At 47.2% G+C, this 21,611-nt stretch overlaps 1 long non-coding RNA gene across 2 annotated transcripts in view; it reads right to left on the bottom strand.

The window, feature by feature from the left end:
- Positions 1–21,611, bottom strand: part of LOC138643536 (uncharacterized) — a 56,919-nt gene that overhangs the window by 18,701 nt on the left and 16,607 nt on the right. The gene's annotated exons all lie outside the window — the stretch shown is intronic.

The following is a 21,611-nucleotide window of genomic DNA, read 5'->3' as shown; positions in this document are numbered from 1 at the left end:
AATAACTGTTTAACTCCATATCAGCATGGGTTTATGAGAAATCGCTCCTGTCAAACCAATCTAATCAGTTTTTATGAAGAGGTAAGCTATAGACTGGACCACGGTGAGTCATTGGACGTGGTATATCTCGATTTTTCCAAAGCGTTTGATACCGTGCCGCACAAGAGGTTGGTACACAAAATGAGAATGCTTGGTCTGGGGGAAAATGTGTGTAAATGGGTTAGTAACTGGCTTAGTGATAGAAAGCAGAGGGTGGTTATAAATGGTATAGTCTCTAACTGGGTCGCTGTGACCAGTGGGGTACCGCAGGGGTCGGTATTGGGACCTGTTCTCTTCAACATATTCATTAATGATCTGGTAGAAGGTTTACACAGTAAAATATCGATATTTGCAGATTATACAAAACTATGTAAAGCAGTTAATACAAGAGAAGATAGTATTCTGCTACAGATGGATCTGGATAAGTTGGAAACTTGGGCTGAAAGGTGGCAGATGAGGTTTAACAATGATAAATGTAAGGTTATACACATGGGAAGAGGGAATCAATATCACCATTACACACTGAACGGGAAACCACTGGGTAAATCTGACAGGGAGAAGGACTTGGGGATCCTAGTTAATGATAAACTTACCTGGAGCAGCCAGTGCCAGGCAGCAGCTGCCAAGGCAAACAGGATCATGGGGTGCATTAAAAGAGGTCTGGATACACATGATGAGAGCATTATACTGCCTCTGTACAAATCCCTAGTTAGACCGCACATGGAGTACTGTGTCCAGTTTTGGGCACCGGTGCTCAGGAAGGATATAATGGAACTAGAGAGAGTACAAAGGAGGGCAACAAAATTAATAAAGGGGATGGGAGAACTACAATACCCAGATAGATTAGCGAAATTAGGATTATTTAGTCTAGAAAAAAGACGACTGAGGGGCGATCTAATAACCATGTATAAGTATATAAGGGGACAATACAAATATCTCGCTGAGGATCTGTTTATACCAAGGAAGGTGACGGGCACAAGGGGGCATTCTTTGCGTCTGGAGGAGAGAAGGTTTTTCCACCAACATAGAAGAGGATTCTTTACTGTTAGGGCAGTGAGAATCTGGAATTGCTTGCCTGAGGAGGTGGTGATGGCGAACTCAGTCGAGGGGTTCAAGAGAGGCCTGGATGTCTTCCTGGAGCAGAACAATATTGTATCATACAATTATTAGGTTCTGTAGAAGGACGTAGATCTGGGTATTTATTATAATGGAATATAGGCTGAACTGGATGGACAAATGTCTTTTTTCGGCCTTACTAACTATGTTACTATGTTACTATGTTACTATGTTAAACTACTGCCGCTCCTGTGTCACCTGTCAAAGAGTGGGGAAGGCAGGGCCTGCTCTTAAGGCTCCCCTGATCCCTTTGCCAGTGATAGAAGAGCCTTTCCAGAGGATCGCGGTGGACATTGTGGGCCCGCTGGCCGTCCCCAGCAGCTCTGGAAAGCAATACATCCTTACTGTGGTAGACTATGCTACCCGGTACCCAGAGGCAGTAGCTCTGTCGTCAACTAGGGCAGATAAGGTGGCGGATGCCCTGTTGGCCATCTTTTCACGTGTAGGATTTCCCAGGGAAATGCTTACTGATCAAGGGACCCAATTTATGTCTCGCCTAATGGAGGCTCTCTGTAAGAAAATGCAGGTGAAGCACCTGGTATCGAGTGCGTACCACCCACAGACCAATGGCTTGTGTGAACGCTTCAATGGTACCCTCAAACAGATGCTACGCATGCTGGTTGAGACTCAAGGGCGCGACTGGGAGCGGTACCTCCCACACCTGCTGTTCGCTTACCGAGAGGTTCCGCAGGCCTCGACGGGGTTCTCCCCCTTCGAGCTCCTGTACGGCAGGCGAGTCCGGGGACCCCTTGGGTTGGTAAGAGAATCCTGGGAAGAGGAGCCGAACCCTTCTGAAGTGTCCATAGTGGAGTATGTCATGCGCTTCCGTGACAAGATGCAGACCTTGACGCAGTTGGTGCATGACAACATGACGCAGGCTCAGGCTGATCAGAAGCACTGGTACGACCAGAACGCCCGGGAGCGGACCTACCACGTGGGTCAAAAGGTGTGGGTGCTGGTCCCCGTACCAACGGATAAGCTTCAGGCAGCCTGGGAGGGCCCGTACGTCGTCCACCAACAGCTCAACCCGGTCACGTACGTGGTCACGCTTGACCACGCTCGGGGTAGGCGAAAGGCCTTTCACGTCAACAGGATGAAGGCTCATCACAAACGTGAACCTTTCGTCCTACCGGTCTGCAGCTTGCCCGAAGACGGTGAGGAAGACACCCTCCTGGACATGCTGGCCCAAGCCAAGGCCAATGGGTCCATCGAGGATGTGGAGGTAAGCGCCTCGTTAACTGAACCCCAGCGGGTGCAGTTGCAAACCACACTGGAACCTTTCCGGGTCGTGTTCTCCAACCGACCTGGGAGGACTGAGTTAGCCGTCCACGAGGTGGACACCGGGAATCACGCCCCACTACGGCGAACACCCTATCGAATCTCTGACCAGGTGCAGCAGACTATGCGCCAAGAGATCGATGAGATGTTACAGCTGGGGGTGATTCGACGGTCAAAGAGCGCGTGGGCATCGCCTGTAGTTCTCGTGCCAAAGAAGGACCGGACCACACGGTTCTGCGTGGACTACAGGGGGCTCAACGCCATCACAGCCTCGGATGCGCACCCAATGCCGCGCATCGAGGAGCTGCTTGAGAAGTTAGCTGGCGCGAATTACCTAACAATAATGGATCTGAGTCGAGGATACTGGCAGATTCCCCTGAGCCCCGAGACGCAGGAGAAGTCCGCCTTTATCACACCCTTTGGACTGTACGAGTCCACGGTCATGCCCTTCGGCATGAAGAATGCCCCTGCCACTTTCCAGCGGATGGTCAACCGCCTGCTTCAGGGACTGGAGACGTACGCCGTGGCGTACTTGGATGACATTGCCATCTTCAGTTCCTCCTGGGAGGAACACCTGCAGCATCTCGAGGAGGTGCTCAGGCGAATTCACCAAGCAGGACTGACTATCAAGCCGGGAAAGTGTCAGATGGGCATGAGGGAGGTTCACTACCTGGGAAACCGGGTAGGCGAAGGCCCCATGGAACCAGATCATGGCAATGGTGATGGGTTGGCCCACCAGGGTGAACCTGATGAGGTGCGCATGGAGGAGAACCATCAGGTCCTGCCTCCCTAGCGCACACCAAAAGGGGGAGGTGTCACGATATGGTATGAAATATCATAAGTAGGTCTCTTGCTAGCCTGAGTGGGCTAAGCCCCCTTCTTGGAGTAACAGTTGTAGCTGCAAATTCCTGGCTTTCCTTCTCAGAGAGTGTGGGGGTTAGAAGTTTTATGGCCGAACGGAATTTACGACTGGCATTTCCTGTGTAAGCTCTTGTCCAGCTAGAACAGGAAAAATGGCTCCAAAAATCCATGAAAGATTCTTTGTTTAGTTTTTGTTAGATATTAGGCAAACGATTTAAGCTAGAAATACGAAAATATATATTCGTAGTCCCACTCGGTGTAGCTACACATCTCATGACACTCGGGTTTCTAACTCCATCTGGTAAAGAAGTAGGGTTTTCTCTGTAAATATGTATCCCAGATAGGACATATTTGATCTCATTAGAATGCTCATGTTAATCCGAGATGAATTATGGGTTTGGTATGACTCTGTCATGTTTTGTAGTGAAGTTATAGAAATTAGAGAGAATAGTTTAAAGTTTAGGCAGAATGTAGAGAGAGGAGGGTCTGGATAAGCCAGCCTTTCTGTGATGTCACAGCCTTAATGTTTTAAGTGTCTGGCAGGCTCTGAGGAGTCACTTTTTGCTGATTTCTCCTTCTGGACTGCTTTGTCCTATTGTCCTGGAAGAGCTGGTACATCCCATGGACTGGGATGTATGGAAACTGCACTAGCCTGGATGCCTGCAATGCTTTTAATATGTGAGTGTTATCTTTTCTCATTTATTCCCTTTATGTTATAATTACCCTTGTACATATTTGCAATTGTCTCATGTATAACATCTTTATAAACTATTTTTAATAACGCACTGCCTAGTTATTTTGAATGGGATATACTATTATATATTAGTTCGTTCTCCTGTTCTAAACCGTACCCTAAGTCTCTTGAAGGGAAAATACGCTACTGTTACTGTTGTGTTGGGTTAGCTTCGGACCCGTTTAATCGAAGCTGGTGGCAGCGAAAGTGTGCTGACGGTTGGATTATGCTGAAGCAACTGCGGGTTTGATAATTATTGTTCCTGCCTGTGTGGGAGTAGTTATCGCGTCGCTGCAGCGTGCCCAATAGCCAGTACATAGCAGGCAGCCTTTCTGGCGACTAATTACCCAGGGTGCAGTACCTAATCTGACCTGAGAGTAAGGGGGGCGCCAGAGAGCTGCAAGTGTTAAGTGGAACTGTAAGCGGGATATACATAAATCCCTGCAGTTCGTGGTATATAGAAAAGCAGTGGGATACCTAGAATAAGCCCCTGCTGTAAACTAAGAGGTCAATAGCCTTGTGTGTGGTTTTTCATCACATTGTAGCAGTGGAGGGATAACTAAGATAAGCCCCCCTGCACATGTGATAGCCGTCTGTTGGCCTAAAGTCACCCTGATCCGTGACGTAGGGGTGACGGTCACGGTGTGAATCCTGACCCAGTGGTGACAGCGGTCAGGGGAATCGTGACAGCTGTATCCGCTGTATCCTCTGTATCTGCTGTATCCCCTGTATCCTCTGTATCTGCTGTATCTCATGTATCCCCTGTATCTGCTGTATCCGCTCTATCCCCTGTATCCTCTGTATCCCCTGTATCCTCTGTATCTGCTGTATCCCCTGTATCCTCTGTATCCTCTGTATCTGCGGTATCCTCTGTATCCTCTGTATCCTCTGTATCCTCTGTATCTGCTGTATCCTCTGTATCTGCTGTATCCTCTGTATCTGCTGTATCCCCTGTATCCTCTGTATCCTCTGTATCCTCTGTATCTGCTGTATCCTCTGTATCTGCTGTATCCTCTGTATCCCCTGTATCCTCTGTATCCTCTGTATCTGCGGTATCTCATGTATCCCCTGTATCTGCTGTATCCGCTGTATCCCCTGTATCCTCTGTATCCTCTGTATCCCCTGTATCCTCTGTATCCGCTGTATCCTCTGTATCTGCAGTATCCTCTGTATCCCCTGTATCCTCTGTATTCTCTGTATCTGCGGTATCCTCTGTATCTGCTGTATCCCCTGTATCCCCTGTATCCTCTGTATCCTCTGTATCCCCTGTATCCTCTGTATCCGCTGTATCCTCTGTATCTGCAGTATCCTCTGTATCCCCTGTATCCTCTGTATCCTCTGTATCTGCTGTATCCCCTGTATCTGCTGTGTCTCATGTATCCTCTGTATCCCCTGTATCCTCTGTATCCTCTGTATCTGCTGTATCCTCTGTATCTGCTGTATCCCCTGTATCTGCTGTATCCTCTGTATCCCCTGTATCCTCTGTATCCTCAGTATCTGCAGTATCCTCTGTATCCTCTGTATTCTCTGTATCCTCTGTATCCTCTGTATCTGCTGTATCCTCTGTATCCTCTGTATTCTCTGTATCTGCTGTATCCCCTGTATCCTCTGTATCCTCTGTATCCTCTGTATCTGCTGTATCCTCGGTATCCTCTGTATTCTCTGTATCTGCTGTATCCCCTGTATCCTCTGTATCCTCTGTATCCTCTGTATCTGCTGTATCCTCTGTATCCTCTGTATTCTCTGTATCTGCTGTATCCCCTGTATCCTCTGTATCCTCTGTATCTGCTGTATCCTCTGTATCCTCTGTATTCTCTGTATCTGCTGTATCCCCTGTATCCTCTGTATCCTCTGTATCCTCTGTATCTGCTGTATCCTCTGTATCCTCTGTATTCTCTGTATCTGCTGTATCCTCTGTATCCCCTGTATCCTCTGTATCCTCTGTATCTGCTGTATCCTCTGTATCCTCTGTATTCTCTGTATCTGCTGTATCCCCTGTATCCTCTGTATCCTCTCTATCTGCTGTATCTCATATATCCCCTGTATCTGCTGTATCCGCTGTATCCCCTGTATCCCCTGTATCCTCTGTATCTGCTGTATCTCATGTATCCTCTGTATTCTCTGTATCTGCGGTATCCTCTGTATCCCCTGTATCCCCTGTATCCTCTGTATCTGCTGTATCTCATGTATCCTCTGTATCCGCTGTATCCTCTGTATCCTCTGTATCCCCTGTATCCTCTGTATCTGCTGTACCTCATGTATCCTCTGTATCCGCTGTATCCTCTGTATCCTCTGTATCCCCTGTATCATCTGTATCCGCTGTATCTGCTGTATCCTCTGTATCTGCTGTATCCGCTGTATCCTCTGTATCCTCTGTATCTGCTGTATCCTCTGTATCTGCTGTATCTCATGTATCCTCTGTATCCGCTGTATCCTCTGTATCCGCTGTATCCTTTGTATCTGCTGTATCCCCTGTATCCTCTGTATCCGCTGTATCCTCTGTATCTGCTGTATCCTCTGTATCTGCAGTATCCTCTGTATCCCCTGTGTCCTCTATATCTGCTGTATCCTCTGTATCCCCTGTATCCTCTGTATTCTCTGTATCTGCGGTATCCTCTGTATCCCCTGTATCCTCTGTATCCCCTGTATCCTCTGTATCTGCGCTATCCTCTGTATCCCCTGTATCCCCTGTATCCTCTGTATCCCCTGTATCCTCTGTATCCCCTTTATCCTCTGTATCTGCTGTATCCCCTGTATCCTCTGTATCCCCTGTATCCTCTGTATCCCCTGTATCCTCTGTATCCGCTGTATCCCCTTTATCCTCTGTATCCCCTGTATCCTCTGTATCCCCTGTATCCTCTGTATCTGCTGTATCCCCTGTATCCTCTGTATCCCCTGTATCCTCTGTATCTGCTGTATCCCCTGTATCCTCTGTATCCCCTGCATCCTCTGTATCTGCTGTATCCCCTGTATCCTCTGTATCCTCTGTATCCCCTGTATCCTCTGTATCTGCTGTATCCCCTGTATCCTCTGTATCCTCTGTATCCGCTGTATCCGCTGTATCCCCTGTATCCTCTGTATCCCCTGTATCCTCTGTATCTGCTGTATCCTCTGTATCCCCTGTATCCTCTGTATCTGCTGTATCCTCTGTATCCCCTGTATCCTCTGTATCCGCTGTATCCGCTGTATCCCCTGTATCCTCTGTATCCCCTGTATCCTCTGTATCTGCTGTATCCTCTGTATCCCCTGTATCCTCTGTATCTGCTGTATCCCCTGTATCCTCTGTATCCCCTGTATCCTCTGTATCTGCTGTATCCTCTGTATCCCCTGTATCTGCTGTATCTGCTGTATCCCCTGTATCCTCTGTATCCCCTGTATCCTCTGTATCTGCTGTATCCTCTGTATCCCCTGTATCCTCTGTATCCGCTGTATCCCCTTTATCCTCTGTATCCCCTGTATCCTCTGTATCCCCTGTATCCTCTGTATCCCCTGTATCCTCTGTATCTGCTGTATCCCCTGTATCCTCTGTATCCTCTGTATCCCCTGTATCCTCTGTATCTGCTGTATCCCCTGTATCCTCTGTATTCTCTGTATCCGCTGTATCCCCTGTATCCTCTGTATCCCCTGTATCCTCTGTATCTGCTGTATCCCCTGTATCCTCTGTATCCCCTGTATCCTCTGTATCTGCTGTATCCCCTGTATCCTCTGTATCTGCTGTATCCCCTGTATCCTCTGTATCCTCTGTATCCCCTGTATCCTCTGTATCTGCTGTATCCCCTGTATCCTCTGTATCCCCTGTATCCTCTGTATCTGCTGTATCCCCTGTATCCTCTGTATCCTCTGTATCTGCTGTATCCCCTGTATCCTCTGTATCCTCTGTATCCTCTGTATCCCCTGTATCCTCTGTATCTGCTGTATCCCCTGTATCCTCTGTATCCTCTGTATCCTCTGTATCCGCTGTATCTTCTGTATCCGCTGTATCCCCTGTATCCCCTGTATTCTCTGTATCTGCGGTATCCTCTGTATCTGCTGTATCCCCTGTATCCTCTGTATCTGCTGTATCCTCTGTATCCCCTGTATCCTCTGTATCCCCTGTATCCTCTGTATCCCCTGTATCCTCTGTATCTGCTGTATCCCCTGTATCCTCAGTATCTGCGGTATCCTCTGTATCTGCTGTATCCTCAGTATCTGCGGTATCCTCTGTATCTGCTGTATCCCCTGTATCCTCTGTATCTGCTGTATCCTCTGTATCCCCTGTATCCTCTGTATCCCCTGTATCCTCTGTATCCCCTGTATCCTCTGTATCTGCTGTATCCCCTGTATCCTCTGTATCCCCTGTATCCTCTGTATCCCCTGTATCCTCTGTATCTGCTGTATCCTCTGTATCTGCTGTATCCCCTGTATCCTCTGTATCCCCTGTATCCTCTGTATCTGCGGTATCCTCTGTATCTGCTGTATCCTCTGTATCCTCTGTATCTGCAGTATCCTCTGTATCCCCTGTATCCTCTGTATCCTCTGTATCTGCTGTATCCTCTGTATCCTCTGTATCTGCAGTATCCTCTGTATCCCCTGTATCCTCTGTATCTGCTGTATCCTCTGTATCCCCTGTATCCTCAGTATCTGCGGTATCCTCTGTATCTGCTGTATCCCCTGTATCCTCTGTATCTGCTGTATCCTCTGTATCCCCTGTATCCTCTGTATCCCCTGTATCCTCTGTATCCCCTGTATCCTCTGTATCTGCTGTATCCCCTGTATCCTCTGTATCCCCTGTATCCTCTGTATCCCCTGTATCCTCTGTATCTGCTGTATCCCCTGTATCCTCTGTATCCTCTGTATCCTCTGTATCCCCTGTATCCTCTGTATCTGCTGTATCCCCTGTATCCTCTGTATCCTCTGTATCCTCTGTATCCGCTGTATCTTCTGTATCCGCTGTATCCCCTGTATCCCCTGTATTCTCTGTATCTGCGGTATCCTCTGTATCTGCTGTATCCCCTGTATCCTCTGTATCTGCTGTATCCTCTGTATCCCCTGTATCCTCTGTATCCCCTGTATCCTCTGTATCCCCTGTATCCTCTGTATCTGCTGTATCCCCTGTATCCTCAGTATCTGCGGTATCCTCTGTATCTGCTGTATCCTCAGTATCTGCGGTATCCTCTGTATCTGCTGTATCCCCTGTATCCTCTGTATCTGCTGTATCCTCTGTATCCCCTGTATCCTCTGTATCCCCTGTATCCTCTGTATCCCCTGTATCCTCTGTATCTGCTGTATCCCCTGTATCCTCTGTATCCCCTGTATCCTCTGTATCCCCTGTATCCTCTGTATCTGCTGTATCCTCTGTATCTGCTGTATCCCCTGTATCCTCTGTATCCCCTGTATCCTCTGTATCTGCGGTATCCTCTGTATCTGCTGTATCCTCTGTATCCTCTGTATCTGCAGTATCCTCTGTATCCCCTGTATCCTCTGTATCCTCTGTATCTGCTGTATCCTCTGTATCCTCTGTATCTGCAGTATCCTCTGTATCCCCTGTATCCTCTGTATCTGCTGTATCCTCTGTATCCCCTGTATCCTCAGTATCTGCGGTATCCTCTGTATCTGCTGTATCCCCTGTATCCTCTGTATCTGCTGTATCCTCTGTATCCCCTGTATCCTCTGTATCCCCTGTATCCTCTGTATCCCCTGTATCCTCTGTATCTGCTGTATCCCCTGTATCCTCTGTATCCCCTGTATCCTCTGTATCCCCTGTATCCTCTGTATCTGCTGTATCCCCTGTATCCTCTGTATCCTCTGTATCCTCTGTATCCCCTGTATCCTCTGTATCTGCTGTATCCCCTGTATCCTCTGTATCCTCTGTATCCTCTGTATCCCCTGTATCCTCTGTATCTGCTGTATCCCCTGTATCCTCTGTATCCTCTGTATCCTCTGTATCCCCTGTATCCTCTGTATCTGCTGTATCCCCTGTATCCTCTGTATCCTCTGTATCCTCTGTATCCCCTGTATCCTCTGTATCCCCTGTATCCTCTGTATCCCCTGTATCCTCTGTATCTGCTGTATCCCCTGTATCCTCTGTATCCCCTGTATCCTCTGTATCCCCTGTATCCTCTGTATCTGCTGTATCCCCTGTATCCTCTGTATCCTCTGTATCCCCTGTATCCCCTGTATCCTCTGTATCTGCTGTATCCCCTGTATCCTCTGTATCCTCTGTATCTGCTGTATCCCCTGTATCCCCTGTATCCCCTGTATCCTCTGTATCCGCTGTATCCTCTGTATCTGCTGTATCCCCTGTATCCTCTGTATCCTCTGTATCCGCTGTATCTTCTGTATCCCCTGTATCCTCTGTATCTGCTGTATCCCCTGTATCCTCTGTATCCTCTGTATCCTCTGTATCCTCTGTATCCCCTGTATCCTCTGTATCTGCTGTATCCCCTGTATCCTCTGTATCCTCTGTATCCTCTGTATCCGCTGTATCTTCTGTATCCCCTGTATCCTCTGTATCTGCTGTATCCCCTGTATCCTCTGTATCCTCTGTATCCGCTGTATCCTCTGTATCTGCTGTATCCCCTGTATCCTCTGTATCCTCTGTATCCCCTGTATCATCTGTATCCGCTGTATCCTCTGTATCTTGTGTATCTGCTGTATCCCCTGTATCCTCTGTATCCTCTGTATCCCCTGTATCATCTGTATCCGCTGTATCCTCTGTATCCTCTGTATCCGCTGTATCCTCTGTATCCTCTGTATCCGCTGTATCCTCTGTATCCACTGTATCCGCTGTATCCTCTGTATCTGCTGTATCCCCTGTATCCCCTGTATCCTCTGTATCCGCTGTATCCTCTGTATCTGCTGTATCCCCTGTATCCTCTGTATCCCCTGTATCCTCTGTATCCTCTGTATCCCCTGTATCCCCTGTATCCTCTGTATCTGCTGTATCCTCTGTATCCGCTGTATCCTCTGTATCCGCTGTATCCTCTGTATCTGCTATATCCCCTGTATCCTCTGTATCCTCTGTATCTGCTGTATCCTCTGTATCTGCAGTATCCTCTGTATCCCCTGTATCCTCTGTATCTGCAGTATCCTCTGTATCCCCTGTATCCTCTATATCTGCTGTATCCTCTGTATCCTCTGTATCTACTGTATTCTCTGTATCTGCGGTATCCCCTGTATCCTCTGTATCCTCTGTATCCGCTGTATCCTCTGTATCTGCTGTATCCTCTGTATCTGCAGTATCCTCTGTATCTGCTGTATCCTCTGTATCTGCAGTATCCTCTGTATCCCCTGTATCCTCTGTATCTGCAGTATCCTCTGTATCCCCTGTATCCTCTGTATCTGCAGTATCCTCTGTATCCCCTGTATCCTCTGTATCCCCTGTATCCTCTGTATCTGCTGTATCCCCTGTATCCTCTGTATCCCCTGTATCCTCTGTATCCCCTGTATCCTCTGTATCTGCTGTATCCTCTGTATCTGCAGTATCCTCTGTATCTGCTGTATCCCCTGTATCCTCTGTATCTGCAGTATCCTCTGTATCCCCTGTATCCTCTGTATCCCCTGTATCCTCTGTATCTGCTGTATCCTCTGTATCTGCTGTATCCCCTGTATCCTCTGTATCCCCTGTATCCTCTGTATCTGCTGTATCCTCTGTATCTGCTGTATCCCCTGTATCCTCTGTATCCCCTGTATCTGCTGTATCCTCTGTATCTGCTGTATCCTCTGTATCCCCTGTATCCTCTGTATCTGCTGTATCCCCTGTATCCTCTGTATCCCCTGTATCCTCTGCATCCGCTGTATCCCCTTTATCCTCTGTATCCCCTGTATCCTCTGTATCTGCTGTATCCTCTGTATCTGCTGTATCCTCTGTATCCCCTTTATCCTCTGTATTCTCTGTATCCCCTGTATCCCCTGTATCCTCTGTATCCTCTGTATCCCCTGTATCCTCTGTATCTGCTGTATCCCCTGTATCCTCTGTATCCTCTGTATCTGCTGTATCCCTGTATCCTCTGTATCCCCTGTATCCTCTGTATCTGCTGTATCCCCTGTATCCTCTGTATCCTCCGTATCTGCTGTATCCCCTGTATCCTCTGTATCCCCTGTATCCTCTGTATCCGCTGTATCCTCTGTATCCCCTGTATCCTCTGTATCCCCTGTATCCTCTGTATCTGCTGTATCCCCTGTATCCCCTGTATCCTCTGTATCCCCTGTATCCTCTGTATCCCCTGTATCCTCTGTATCCGCTGTTTCTTCTGTATCCGCTGTATCTTCTGTATCCGCTGTATCTTCTGTATCCTCTGTATCCTCTGTATCTTCTGTATCCTCTGTATCTTCTGTATCCTCTGTATCCCCTGTATCCTCTGTATCCCCTGTATCCTCTGTATCCGCTGTATCCTCTCTATCCGCTGTATCCCCTGTATCCTCTGTATCCATTGTATCCTCTGTATCCATTGTATCCTCTGTATCCGCTGTATCCTTTGTATCCGCTGTATCCTCTGTATCGTCTGTATCCCCTGTATCCTCTGTATCCGCTGTATCCTCTGTATCCTCTGTATCCGCTGTATCCGCTGTATCTTCTGTATCCTCTGTATCCCCTGTATCCTCTGTATCCTCTGTATCCTCTGTATCCTCTGTATCCGCTGTATCTTCTGTATCCGCTGTATCTTCTGTATCCGCTGTATCCTCTGTATCCTCTGTATCCGCTGTATCCTCTGTATCCCCTGTATCCTCTCTATCTGCTGTATCCGCTGTATCTTCTGTATCCTCTGTATCCGCTGTATTCTCTGTATCCCCTGTATCCTCTCTATCTGCTGTATCCGCTGTATCTTCTGTATCTTCTGTATCCTCTGTATCCTCTGTATCCGCTGTATCTTCTGTATCCGCTGTATCTTCTGTATCCGCTGTATCCTCTGTATCCTCTGTATCCGCTGTATCCTCTGTATCCGCTGTATCCTCTCTATCTGCTGTATCCGCTGTATCTTCTGTATCTTCTGTATCTTCTGTATCCTCTGTATCCTCTGTATCCGCTGTATCCTCTGTATCCGCTGTATCCTCTCTATCTGCTGTATCCGCTGTATCTTCTGTATCTTCTGTATCCTCTGTATCCGCTGTATCCTCTGTATCCCCTGTATCCTCTCTATCTGCTGTATCCGCTGTATCTTCTGTATCTTCTGTATCCTCTGTATCCTCTGTATCCGCTGTATCTTCTGTATCCGCTGTATCCTCTGTATCCCCTGTATCCTCTCTATCTGCTGTATCCGCTGTATCTTCTGTATCCGCTGTATCCTCTGTATCCCCTGTATCCTCTCTATCTGCTGTATCCGCTGTATCTTCTGTATCCTCTGTATCCTCTGTATCCTCTGTATCCGCTGTATCTTCTGTATCCGCTGTATCCGCTGTATTCTCTGTATCCCCTGTATCCTCTCTATCTGCTGTATCCGCTGTATCTTCTGTATCCTCTGTATCCGCTGTATCTTCTGTATCCTCTGTTTCCTCTGTATCCTCTGTATCCACTGTATCCTCTGTATCCGCTGTATCCTCTGTATCCGCTGTATCCTCTGTATCCTCTGTATCCGCTGTATCCTCTGTATCCGCTGTATCCTCTGTATCCGCTGTATCCGCTGTATCCTCTGTATCCTCTGTATCCTCTGTATCCGCTGTATCCTCTGTATCCGCTGTATCCTCTGTATCCTCTGTATCTGCAGTATCCTCTGTATCCCCTGTATCCTCTCTATCTGCTGTATCCTCTGTATCCTCTGTATCCGCTGTATCCTCTGTATCCGCTGTATCCGCTGTATCCTCTGTATCCTCTGTATCCTCTGTATCCGCTGTATCCTCTGTATCCGCTGTATCCTCTGTATCTGCAGTATCCTCTGTATCCCCTGTATCCTCTCTATCTGCTGTATCCTCTGTATCCGCTGTATCCTCTGTATCCGCTGTATTCTCTGTATCTTGCGTATCTGTTGTACTCTTTGTGTCCGCACTATGTCTGTCCTGAATGTTTAGAAGAAAGTTATAATTCAGTGACAGAAAAACAGAAATATTTTATTTTTTCGTTATACAAAAAGCATCTTAGAAGTTGACACAAAGTGGAGAAGGATCTAGAGAAACTGCGACAATGTTGGGTGACGCCGGCGTCGCTGCCCACCATTGTATAACGCACGTTCTGTGTATGTTCTCATCGTCTCCGGATGACGAGACTTTTCCAAACCTTTCTAGGACTCCGTCTCCATGTAATCATCATCCTGAATATAAGTGGAGGTGCCCGCACCGTCCAAAATAAATAATACCCGGGTCCTGACCTCGCCCAGCGGCTGACATGACGCCCACCAGGGCACGTTTCTATACTTAGAAGGTTTTCCACAGTTTTCTGCTTCTATTCGCAGCTCATGATAATTGTCGGTGCAGCCACAACATAATAATACTGGAGGAAGTGACTTCCAGAAATGTGTTCTCACTATGTCAGTCACTGCTCTACTGACTTATAGGTATAAAGACACAATACAGTATACAGGCGCTTCTCATAAAATTAGAATATCATCCAAAAGTGAATGTATACAATGCAAAAGGTGAATCTCCTATATTCTATAGAGTCATTACACACAGAGTGATCTATTTCACGTGTTTATTGCTGTTAATGTTGATGATTATGGCTTACAGCCAATGAAAACCCAAAAGTCATTATCTCAGTAAATTAGAATAATTAACAAAAAAACACCTGCAAAGGCTCCTAAGTGTGTATAAAGGTCCCTTAGTCTGCTTCAGTAGCTCCACAATCATGGGGAAGACTGCTGACCTGACAGATGTCCAGAAGGCGTCACTGACACACTCCACAAGGAGGGGAAGCCACAAAACGTCATTGCTAAAGAAGCCGGCTGTTCACAGAGCGCTGTGTCCAAGCAGATTAACCACTTCATGATCGGAGCTTTTTTTTTTTTCGTTTTCGTTTTTCGCTCCCCTCCTTCCCAGAGCCATAACTTTTTTTTTTATTTTACCATCAATATGACCATGTGAGGACTTATTTTTTGCGGGATGACTTGTACTTTTGAACGACACTATTGGTTTTACCATGTCGCGTACTCGAAAACAGGAACAAAATTCCAAGTGCGGTGAAATTGCAAAAAAAGCGCAATCCCACACTTGTTTTTTGTTTGGCTTTTTTGCTAGGTTCACTAGATGCTAAAACTGAGCTGACATTATGATTCTCCAGGTCATTACGAGTTCATAGACACCTAACACGACTAGGTTATTTTTTATCTAAGTGGTGAAAAAAATTCCAAAGTTTTCTAAAATAAATAAATAAATTGCACCATTGTCAGATACCCGTAGCGCCTCCATTTTTCATGCTCCCGGGTCGGGTGAGGGCTTATTTTTTGTACGCCGACCCGATGTTTTTAATGATTCCATTTTTGTGCAGATACAATCTTTTGTTGCATTTTAATGCATACCGCTCTTCTTATCTACCATTCAGACACCAGTCGGGAAGGTTTCCTTTAATTCTTCCGCCTCTACTCTTTACCCCTTCCCTTATCCTCCCTTACCCCATGCTAACGATTTATGTTGACTCACAATATTGGAGATATCACTCCACATGTTCAGGTTGCAGGCTGGAGTTTCCAGTGTTATGTAGTTACCTGTGGAAGCCGGTACAGATATAAGGTGCAAGTAAGAAATGGTCCATGGAAAGTGGTCCTAAGCGGTAAGTACCTACCCTTATGGTGCGTACAAGCGGGTCCTCCCGAAATGCGGCATCCATCGCTGGTCATCGGTGCAGGAGTAAAGTAAGCCGGTGTTCAAAATGACAGTGGGCAGAACCCGTCAGTTTACCCTGTGGCCGGAGGACATAAAATGGTGAGGAATGGGGAATAGGAGATTCTTGTACCTAATAGTGGACTTTTGTTTCGAGATTCTGTCCTTAATGGGTTGTGTGGTGTCACCCACATATAACAGACCACAAGGACATTTAATCCAGTATACAACGTACGTTGTGTCACGAAATCACGGATCTTGAATTTCTTGATTGTGGATGGTGGATGACATTGCCCTTAAAACATTATCACATTGGTTGCAATGGAGGCATGGAAAAGTGCCTGTCTGGGTATTGTGGTGTAAAGCTGGTGGTGCCAATATCTGCCATGACTAGTTTGTCTCTCAAGTTTGGTGCCCTCTTGAAACACGGTAAAAAGTGTTGGCGGAATTCTGGAATTTCTGGATGCGCCGTTTATAGTAAGTGCCAGTGTTTCCTAATGGTTTTGTGCAAGATGTAAGCAAAATGTTGAAAGGAATGAACAAATGGGATCCGGTTCTTGACTCTAGGGCGTGTAGGAGTAATGGCCTCATTGGATCTGTCAAGTATATGCGCTGGAGATCCCCTATCCCGGAATTTGGAGGGCATTTCTCCCAGTCTCTGTGTGCGGAGTGTTGTGTCAGAGACGATCCTATTGACTCTCTGAAATTGCGATTTGGGGATAGAGCTCTTCATGGATGTCGGATGAAGCTTCTGAAAGTTCAATAGGTCATTGCAATCTGTGATTTTGACATATAGATTTGTCATTAAAATTCCCTGTGCGTCCTTGATAACGAGTGTGTCCAGAAAATTGATCTTACATGGATCGCGTGACATGGTGAAGCTGAGGCCCGGCCATGATGAATTGAGGAATTCAAAGAAGGGGCCATTGTGGTCATGGACAAATCAGATTATGCAACAGAGGTATACAGACAATTGCGCGACACCACCATCTACACTAAACTACCCAGTGACCCCACAGGGCAAATACGAGGACAGATCACTGACATTCTGTGCAGATCTACAAGTATAGGTGTTCTAGACCAAAAAACCTGTGACTTCCTTACTAAAAGCCACCCAGTCACAGCGGTGTTCTATACATTACCTAAAATACACAAAAATCTAGAACCACCCCCGGTAGACCTATGATAGCCTTCACTGAATCGATCCTCTCTCCTATTTCAGTTTACTTGGAGAACGTTCTAACTCCCCATATCCAAAAGACGCCATCATTTCTTCTAGATACAGTTGCTTTCCTTGACACAATCCGTTACCTGGGTTCTGTCCCCAAGGAAGCCATCTTAGTATCTTTTGATGTGAAGGATCTGTACACCTCTATTCCACATGCATACGGTATATAATCTGTTAATTGGCTACTCACTTCCTTGGGCATGGATATTGATGAAGTGAGTCTCTGTCTGGAACTCCTAACTTTAGTTCTTACAAAAAAACTTTTTCATGTTCCAGGACTACTACTGTCTACAGACCCGAGGAACAGCCATGGGCTCTAACGTGGCCCCCCCATGCGAACTGCAATATGGCCGATTATGAGGAAACAATAATCTATACTAGCCACTTGTACCAAGCTAATCTCATACTATGGAATAGATACATAAATTATATTTTCTGTATCTGGGGGGGTTCGCTGAGTCTCTGGATCAATTCTTTGAATTCCTCAATTCATCATGGCCGGGCCTCAGCTTCACCATGTCACGCGATCCATGTAAGGTCAATATTTTGGACACACTCGTTATCAAGGTTGTACAGGGAATTTTAATGACAGATCTATATGTCAAAGCCACTGATTGCAATGACCTATTGAACTTTCAGAGCCTTCATCCGACATCCATGAAGAGCTCTATCCCCAAATCGCAATTTCAGAAAGTCAATAGGATCGTCTCTGACACAACACTCCGCACACAGAGACTAGGACAAATGCACTCCCAATTCCGGGATAGGGGATATCCAGCGCATGTACTTGACAGATAATAATAATAATTTTATTTATATAGCACCAACATATTCCGCAGTGCTTTACAAATTATAGAGGGGACTTGTACAGACAATAGACATTACAGCATTCAATAGACATTACAGCATAACAGAAATCACAGTTCAAAATAGATACTGTTACATGTTACGGAACCACTCAGCACTCAGAATATGTTGTGCAGTTATATGTATGTATAATAGGTTCCATGTGAGATGCATCAGCCCACAGGCTGCGCCCCTGGGCAGAGGGGACACATATTCCCCTTCTGTCCTCCCCCACCTTTGTAATTCCCACAGTAAATATCAGCAGGCTCCGGCCCCCTGCGGCTATTGTACTGTATGTCTGGCCTGCTGCTTTTCTATGGGCCTGCCCTCTGTATCTGTGTGATATATTCTGTGTCCTGTGAATAAAGTGTTGTCAGACTGGAAATACATGGAGAAGCAGTGATATTTTATATGCTCCCAGGTAATCAAGGAATTCCAGCCAGCGTCCTTCATTCAGACTCCAGCCAAAGCAGAGTGGACCTCCTGAAACCCGAGGTGGTACTGAAAGAGGTACCCCAGCTTGGTAGACCCCGATACACTGGTGGCAGACAGCGGAATATGATACCCTTCTACAGGAGGAAAGGAATGAATGGAAAGCAACTACCAGAAGTTAACGAGGACTACATTAAAAGATCTGGTGGAAGCCCGAGGGTTGATCGCCAGCAACAAAACAAAAGCGGATTTGATAGCAGCCATAATGGAACACGACAGTGCAGCGCCCCCCCCAATGTGAATGTGGAGGAGACTGAATTCCAGAGGGAAGTAAAGAGCAGACTGGCGTTCTATGGCCCAAACCCTGCAGTAGAGATCATACGAGAGGTGATGGCTGATGTGCGTACTGATCTGAAGGAAGAGATGGCCGAGTGGACCAGGATAGAGCTGGCCAAGATGGAGATGGCAGAGCGGACCAAAGTGGAGCTAGCCAAGATAGAGATGGCAGAGCGGAGAGAGGAGAGTCAGCGAGCAGGGGGAGCTCTGGCCTCATCCCAGGTACCTTCAACAGTAAGCCACAAAAAGATCCAGTATAATGCCTTCCGACAATTGGGGGAGGCAGAGGAAGACATTGATGGCTTTCTGCAGGATTTTGAGCGGCAGTGTGCCCTTCATCAAGTTAAGCCGGAGGAACGGGTTCAGATTCTGGCCAGCAAGCTGACAGGACGGGCAGCGGACGCCTATCGCACGGTACCTAATGAGGACTGTATGGACTATGAGCGGATCAAAGAAGTGATCTTGACCCAGTATGCGCTGACACCAGAGGCATACCGCCAAAAGTTCCGCAGACTTATAAAACGAGTAACCGATACCCACGCTGAATGGGCCTGTAAATTACGGCGGTCAGTCGAGGGGTTCAAGAGAGGCCTGGATGTCTTCCTGGAGCAGAACAATATTGTATCATACAATTATTAGGTTCTGTAGAAGGACGTAGATCTGGGGATTTATTATGATGGAATATAGGCTGAACTGGATGGACAAATGTCTTTTTTTCGGCCTTACTAACTATGTTACTATGTTACTATGTCACTGCTACAGTGGGTACAAGGGAGCCAAGCAACCACTAAGGAGGACGTCCTCCAGCTCTTCTTGCTAGAATGATTCTTTAATGGACTAACCCCCGAGACACAGGATGGCTTCGGGACAGGCGGCCAACGACTCTTGAGGAGGCCGCTCGTCTGGCCGATGAACATCATGATGCCAGGAGGCCTCAGTTGTCCGGATCAAAGATGGTCACTAGGGGTCCGCCCATAGACCTGGAGGGCCCCAAACCACCGAAGATTGTAGGGGGACCAGCTAGAAACCCGGCCTACCACAGTTCCCCTGGGGCGCGATGCCACACCTGCCATCAGCTGGGCCACCTGCAAAGACAATGTCCCAACCGGACTCAGCATACCCAGTGGCCAAAGGCAGGAACAGCTACCTTCCGCCGGGCCGCTGTACACTGCTACCAAGGCGAAGCTGACCCGGCATTGGGGGCTACGACTAACCAAGGGGTGGAAGAGATGGAGGAAGTGCTGCATGAAGTGGACCCCGTGCAGGCAGCCCAGGCAGATAATCCACAACAGCATCGACAGGTCATGTGGGTTAATGGGAAACGTATGCAGGGACTAAGAGATTCTGGGGCAACTTTGACCCTTGTGAAGCCTCATCTCGTCCGGGACCAAGAGAATACGGACCGGCCAGTGGCAGTCCGTGTAGCAGGGGGAGCTATACTGCCCACTGCCAGGATTCACCTGAACTGGGGAGTCGGGGATGGCCTTGTTGAGGTCGGCTTGATGGAGGATTTGCCCGCAGACGTCTTGCTGGGAAATGACTTGGGGCCCATGTTTGCCTTCTCGGTTGCCCCTCTGGCTGAGACATATCCTGTGACCACCCGGAGACAAGCTCGAGCTGCGGAGGCAAAATCACACTCAGAGGAGGCCCAGGTAAGACATCCCAGCCCTACACGTATTCCCATAGCCAGACACATTTCTTGGGCCACCCCAGATGAATTTAAGAGGGAGTTACTTGAGGATCCTTCATTGGAGGGATATCGTGGCAAGGCACAGGAGGGGAGAGGGGTACTGGAAGGGGAACAGTTTATATGGAAGCAGGGACTCCTCTACCGGATCACGGAGCAGCACCACACAGGGACAAGCCCCACTATAAAACGACAGCTGGTATTTCCCAAGAAGTATAGGCAGGAGTTACTGCGAATCTCTCATGACATACCCTTGGCCGGGCACTTCGGAGTCAGTCGCACCAGGCATCGTCTGACACAAAACTTCTTTTGGCCGGGGGTAACCTATGATGTTCGTCAATACTGCCAGACCTTATAGTAAAAAAAAGAAGGGGCTGACAACACTCACTCAAAGGGGCGCCCGTTCCATGTCCAGGGAACCATCCCGGATACTCCAAACAGTCCACAGATAGATGAACAGCACTCCAACCAGGTGTAATAGTATCAAAAAGAATATTTATTTCGCCATGAAACAGCAACGTTTCGACCAGAATCTGGTCTTTTTCAAGCATATACAAAGGTACAAAATGCCGGCTTAAATAGTGTGGATACCACGCAGGGCACCAAGCACCATCAAGCTGCTAACTACTTTTAAGGTTCGTACCCCTCTTGTAGGTAACCATAGGTTTATCAGGTAGAGCATCAGCTGTATCTCCATCCGCCTTACATATCCCCCATAGATCTTGTAGAATATTCCGTACATCATTATTCCGCTCATCAGACGTTCCAATGAGACGGATATCTGATGTTTCATCGTCCCTATTTCTTGCAGATAGAAGGGAATCACGGTTTTGTGATAATGCGAATCGATGCGCTTCGATTAGGATTTTCTTCGGATAGCTTGTCTGCAAAAATCGCTTTTATAGGTCCATTGACTTATCCATATAATCAGCCATTGATGAACAATTTCGCCTTAGCCTGATGTACTGGCCTTTCGGTGACCCTCAACGCAACGGGGTCAGATGATGGCTACTCTGAGATAACAAGCTATTGATGGCTGTCGGTTTCTGATATAGTGTTGTTTCCAGATGCCCATTACCCAAGACTATAAGTCAATCTAGTTGAACCCATAGCCTAACCTAACATGCCCTAACATGTTGATCCAGAGGAAGGCAAAAAAACCCATGTGGCAAATAGTAAGCTCCACTTTGGGGGAAAAAAATTCCTTCCCGACTCCACATACGGCAATCAGACTAGTTCCCTGGATCAACGCCCTATCAAGGAATCTAGTGTATATACCCTGTAACATTATACTTTTCCAGAAAGGTATCCAGTCCCCTCTTAAATGT

The sequence above is a fragment of the Ranitomeya imitator genome, chromosome 6, assembly GCF_032444005.1.
Source record: "Ranitomeya imitator isolate aRanImi1 chromosome 6, aRanImi1.pri, whole genome shotgun sequence".
Lineage (NCBI taxonomy): Eukaryota > Metazoa > Chordata > Amphibia > Anura > Dendrobatidae > Ranitomeya > Ranitomeya imitator.
The sequence above is the reverse complement of the archived record's forward strand: the minus strand, read 5'-3'. Positions and strand labels throughout refer to the sequence as shown.